This window comes from Sebastes umbrosus, chromosome 18 (genome assembly GCF_015220745.1).
Source record: "Sebastes umbrosus isolate fSebUmb1 chromosome 18, fSebUmb1.pri, whole genome shotgun sequence".
Taxonomy (NCBI): Eukaryota; Metazoa; Chordata; class Actinopteri; order Perciformes; family Sebastidae; genus Sebastes; species Sebastes umbrosus.
Window position 1 is genome coordinate 24,947,705 of NC_051286.1, and position 6,623 is coordinate 24,954,327.

The 6,623-nt window shown below is 38.6% G+C and overlaps 1 long non-coding RNA gene across 1 annotated transcript in view; it reads right to left on the reverse strand.

The window, feature by feature from the left end:
• Positions 1-2,935, reverse strand: part of LOC119477609 — an 18,992-nt gene extending 16,057 nt beyond the window's left edge. The window contains exon 1 of the long non-coding RNA XR_005204268.1: positions 2,699-2,935. This is a non-coding gene — a long non-coding RNA (uncharacterized LOC119477609). The remainder of the gene's footprint in view (positions 1-2,698) is intronic.
• Between the last annotated feature and the right edge of the window lie 3,688 nt (positions 2,936-6,623).

Below are 6,623 nucleotides of genomic sequence, written 5' to 3' on the forward strand. Positions count from 1 at the left end.
TCTAACATCGATCAGGTTTTATATTCAATGCTACAGTCATTAATCTCTCTCATCACAACGCTGTTTTTCACTGTGCAGCACATTCACCCAGATTACACTGTTAACTCGAATTTTGCAACTAACGTTATCGAGACAGCATTTGAAAAACTACGCACATACAGTCCTGTCTATTCTTTAACTTTATGTGTTCAACTGTGTGGTCTTTGTTCTTAGCTGTGATGTCTATTTATGTGTAAGTAGGCTACACTGAGAGCGATACAAAAAAAGAACAGTCAAATTCCCCATATGTGTACACATAACGTAGTTAACCAACAACGCTGATTTTGAATCACTAATGATAATTGTTGTCTTTCCTTCTGTCGTAGTAATGAATAAGTCTATGTACGTATGTCTGTGTCAAGATACAGAGCCTACATTGAAGAAACCTATTTGAACTAGAATTTGGGCACGTTGTTGATATGTACAATTAGCACTTTGCACACCATAGTGATGCATATGCTGTTATCTGATTTCGGTGGGTCTTAATGATGCAACATAGAAAAGGCAGCCAGTATTGATAGAATAAATTGTAAAGAAATTATATTGTATGGCTTCAATATATTATACCTTAATTTTCTCACATTTTAGATGCATTCAGATAGTATTATTTTTCATTAATTTATTAACGTTTCCTAAAGTAATTAATAGTGGGAATCGAGGTAGGTATGTGTGTTGTTTCTGTGGCTTAGCGGTATATTCAAGGGCGTTAGGACATATTTAATAGTCTCTTACCTACATGTGGTTCAACTCCAGCATTTAGTGTTTTTTTTTTTAGCTAGACGATTGATATTTTCTCAAAGAAGATGGATAATGTTTTCATGCATTTCTGTCTTGATTGAGATGAACGTTTCAGCAACCGATCCGATCGTAATGTTTCAGCAGACACAAAAACCCTGTGCGTAGTTTTTCAAATGCTGTCTCGATAATGTTAGTTGCAAAATTCGAGTTAACAGTGTAATCTGGGTGAATGTGCTGCACAGTGAAAAACAGCGTTGTGATGAGAGAGATTAATGACTGTAGCATTGAATATAAAACCTGATCGATGTTAGATAGCCTACAGATGCTGTATCACAGGTTGATCTGAGCGGTCACAGTTTGCCACAGCAGCATCTCCACGCTTCTGCGGTGGAGCTGGTGTAAAGTTTAAACATCATACGGTATATTTCACTTCCAGGCTGTATGAAAGTATGAACAGGTCTCAAATCAACTTGACATCAGATTAATAACGATATACGATACAAATATAAGACTGACAACGAGAATATTTTGTAAAGGATTTATTGACGTGAGTGTTTTGAACAGGCATTGTCTCCTACCACCTACTTTACTCTTGTCCTCAGAGCGGCATCGTAACAGCAGCCTAACGCACGTGAAATTAATTTTCCAGCAAACTGTTCCGTTAGTAATCTTTCAAAAGATACCGACACATGAATGTGATAGAGAGACGAAGAGATCAATATGTTTATTTTCAGGTGAATCGACAGGGGTCCTGATAGGCCACTCCTACCACACATCTGCACGGGAATATCACCAGTTAATTCAGCCACCAGTTAATCTTGCACACCGGTGTCTCCTCTGCTCTCTCCGGCTGCGGGCGGAGAGAGCAGAGGAGACACGCTGCAGAGCGCCGCTATATCAGCCTGCGCTGAGGCAGGAAAAGCCAACACTAGGATCAGATCTAAATCATGTTCATGGAGAGACCTTCGTCTGGTCAGCTAACATTACTGCCAAGCAGCTGAAATATAGAGTGATATTGTGCTTTTAGCTGACGTGTGTCGCCTCACTGTTTTGAGCGATGCTCGTTCAGATATATTTAGAGCGAGCAAGCGCGAGCCTGACGCTGACTTTTGTTGATTTCACGGCCGCAGGTGTCGCTGTTAAGAAGCATTTCTGAAAGTTACAAATAGTCCCTTTAAATGAGCGACATGTCAAATATGAGCTTGTGACGAGTTTCTGACTGCAGGCCGGAAACAGTCAGGCTTCTTCACATCTGATAAACTCAGATTATTGTGTTGGTGCTCTCTGAACAACATCAGTACATTAGTTCAAAACGGGATCAACTTTGAACTTGTGAGGATATATTTTAATGAAACTTTCAACAATCAAATGAAGCTAACTCTGCTCTCCACTTAGAGGAAGCAGCCATGTTGGTTTAAACTTTAACGTGCTGCACGCTCTGACGTGATGACGTCAACTCATAATAATTCCACTGTCTCCATGGTGATAAAAAAAAAATCTCATTTGTTTTAAAATTAGCCAAATCGCCATTTTGTTAGTTAAAATGATCCTCAAACACAAATATCAGTGTTTTATAATCTCTACATGATGTTAAACTAAAATAACAGTGTTTTATAATCTCTACATGATAGTTAAACTAAAATAACAGTGTTTTATAATCTCTATATGATAGTTAAACTAAAATAACAGTGTTTTATAATCTCTACATGATAGTTAAAACATTCTGGAGCTGTGGCGGGAAACTCAACAGATCCTAAACATGAAATAATGATTTAACAGGAAACGTCGTGTAGGCGGCTTTTCTTTACCTTTAAACTCAATAAATTACATTCATGTTGTACTGGAAACACGTTAAAGGGTTTTAGAGACATTAAATAATGACTTTAGAGGAATAAAAAAGTATATTTAGTTGTTTTCTTACCTCCGTTGTTGTTGTCTGACACACCTGCAGCTCAGCAGAAACCTCCTCACGTCCTCCTCCTCAGAGACCTCGGCCGGCTGAAAGACATCTGTCCACTTGTCCTCTTGTCCAGGAACTTAATGTAACTCTCCACGAGTCCTCAGTAATCCACGAGGTCCAACAATTCAGCCTCCAGTGTTCATATCAGGTTTTGTAGCATCTGTCAACTCCAGTCAAACTCAGATGTAAAAGAGGAGACTGGAGTGATTGACGGCACTACGTCATCACGTTACCATGACTTATACTGACGCACGCACGTTTAAAAATTGTAGGTTGTTCTTTTTCTTTATAATCACATTATTATTTGACTCTTTGGTAATATTGCCATTGCTGTATTCATGCATATAAAGCATATTGAACTGAATCGCATTGAATTGAATTGAATTGAATTGAATTGAATTGAATTGAGATTTTAATAAGTAGCCTAAATATAAATGATCAGACTTGTGTGTCTAGATGTTTCCAATGATGTGTAGGATCTTCAGAAAATCACATTGTCCCCTACAGCTCCTAATGTAATGTGTCCATAATGATAAACACACACTGCAGGCCACATCTTCACATTTTGACATTATATGTGCATTGTTTTGTAATTTATGAAATTATGATACAAAAATATATTTTTTAATTTAAAAAAAAAAGAAAGCTACAAAAAAGAGATTGAGTAAAGCCTCAATATCAGCAAATATATTATCCGATACAACCAATACATTTTTAAACATGGTTTGCTATCAGGAAAATAAAGGATTTAGATGCTACAGGTCTGGTCAATATTATTGTAATGTTAACTATTTATGTAGCTCTTATCATTCTATTGGGGTAATTTAGATTAAGACTTATTTTATGTAGCATAAACCTGGACGTTTGATACCACATACCATATAATTAAACTTGTTTGTATGTCTATTTGATCATTTATCTTTGTATAATATATTGAATTTATTATTTATTTAAGTTGATTTTCTATAATCTTTAATATTTTGACTGATAGTGGTTAATAAAGTGAATTATATGGCATCACTCCAGAGAGTCAGTGGTAAAATCATTGCTTTCCCGTCAGGTCAGTGTGACTCTGGTTAAGCAACAACTCAGGCTGAGCCTGACTAGGTTAGTTTCCTAGCATACGTTGTCATAGTAACTGAGCTTGAACTATGTTGAATTTGCTTTATTGAACTGAATCAACTGAAAATGAGTCACACTAACCTAAATAAGCTTGTTTTATTTGGTAAACTCTCTTTATGGAACGGGTCTCAGTTTTACCTCGATGGACCAAACAGACTCAAAGTGTTCACCAGGCTGTGGATACACACACTACACTTGATCCTTGGATCAGTTCACTGTTGGTTTGACTCTGCTTATAGATTATAGAAATAGTTTCAGTCTCCTGAGTGTGATGAGAAGCAATGAACAACAAATGAACACTGTAGCATTTGCTTTATTGTAACTGCAAGGCTGGCAACAAAGACAGACAGCTGGTGGGATGTGGGCAGGTCACACAGATGTCATGTGACTTCTATGCCCGTGCACAGTAGACTAGATGTGAGATCTAAAGTGTGGCGCTACCAGAAAAAACGGGCACTTGTATGTCAGTGAAGAGAGACGGGAGAGGACTTTCCCTTTACCACAACATGAACGTACTGAGGCTACTCAACACTACTCATACATCATTTACAGCTGAGATCAGCGCTGCTCTGAGTTCAGCTCACACCACCGTTTCCTCTGTTGGTTCCAAACTGTGAACACCGTCGACTGATTGAAGCTTGGAGGAGATTCAGGGATTTAGGGAACAACTGGGTGCTGTAACAAAATCAGGAAGTGTTCCTTTAAAAACAAAATGAATCCATGTTTTTAGCTGCGTTTTCATTCTTAACAAACAGGACCCTGTTTCAGAGAGCAGGTTTAACAAAATCTGAGTCTAAATATGAACTCTGAGTTGACTGATCCTGAGGTGGGAAACATCAGAACAGTCAGTTCAATCAACTCTGAGTAGGTTGAACCTGAACATTAAAAGCCATCATCACTCACCCGTACTACGATTCACCATGGCAACAAGTAAATAAAAGGCAGAGCCTCAGTTTTAATCCAGTGGACGTAGAGATATTAATGCATGTATATGCTGACTGTGCATATTTATCTTTAAAAAAAAAAAAAGAAGTCAGACGGGGAAAGGTGTCAATAACACAATAACGTTTTACTCAGTGGTGTCCATTAATTCATCTTTTACCAGACTGATTACATTAATGGATGATAAAGTGTTGGAATCTGACTGACGGGGACAAAACACAGGGACCGGCAACTGAATAAGAAAAATAAAAAATATATAGAGACATGATTGTAAACTCACTATCTGATCCAGTAGTAACGTATTTGGTAATTTAAAGTTTAAAATATATTACATTATAAATTTGGATCTTGGCTCAACAACATTCAGAGACTTTATTTCAGCTACTTCAACAAATGGAGTCAATTTAAACACGTTCATACTATACGCAGCCTATTTAAAAAAAAACAAAACAACTCACTTTCTAACTCCATCCTGCTCACTCAGAAATATTAACATATAATCTACAATATTATAGGAAACCCGTCCATCAGTGCAACCAATCACATGAGTGATAGAGATCAGTATTCATTGATCCTATGTGTCTAAAGCTTCAAACCGACTTTTACTATTTAAACCGAGATGACAGATAATGCCTGTGTGCACAGAATCACTGTGTTATAAAAAAAGAAGGACATGCAGAGGTTTTATTCTGAGTTGATGGCGACTTGATGCTGGGTAATATAAACCTGCTTTCTGAAACTGGGCCCAGGTCTGGTTACTGTTCTAGTATGTTGATAAAACTGAGAAGACTACAGGATGGAAAACCAAAGTTGACCCTAATATTTTCTTTGTGGTGTTAGTTGGACGGCAGCATCACCTGCTGGACACTCGTACAGCAAGTCTCAAGTCACAATTTAATGACTTATCTATGATGTGAATCTCTCAGACACACACAGACACACGCACGCACGCGCGCGCGCGCGCGCGCGCGCGCGCGCGCGCGCACACACACACACACACACACACACACACACACACACACACACACACACACACACACACACACACACACACACACACACACACACACACACACACACACACACACACACACACACACACACACACACACCATTCCTTTGTGGTGACGTGTCTCTGATCACAACACACTCTAGGTGAGATATTTAAACTATACAGTATATGTAAGAAATGTTGACAGGTTTAGCATTAAAACTTACAACACTCTCTTGATGCTTTAACAAGGTAACGTACAGTCTTTAGTAGAGATCACCTTTAGTCCCGGTTCTCTAGAATGCTGCTGAACTCAAAGGGAAGTGAGCCGCGGCTGAACTCAACACTAACTGAAGGAATGTTGCTTTCTGAAGAGTCTCAGCTTGAAGCAAAAGATAAACAAAAAAATCAGAATAAATACATTTTCAGAAGTACAGTACATAGAAAGGTTCAGAGTTGGTGAGGATGCTGCCTCCTCACTGACTTTGTAGGACCGGATGTGATGCAATGCTCTAAGTAAGGGATAATGTACAGCGAGCCGGTCATTGTTGTGAAAGAATCCCCGACAGGGCGATGCTGCGATCTCTCATCGCCCTGAAGGGGATTCTTTCACATCAATGATCCGCTAGCTGTACATTATCCCACTTATTACACAGCTACTTACTGAAGAAATCAATATTTTGACACAAAAACGGTCCGCCACAGTCTGACATCAGTGCTGCGCCCATAGCAACGGTCTGTTATACATAGCAACGGTCTGTTATAGAGAAATTACAGAGCGCAGAACACAGAATCGAGTATTCAACACAGCCGTGTAATGATGATGGTGAA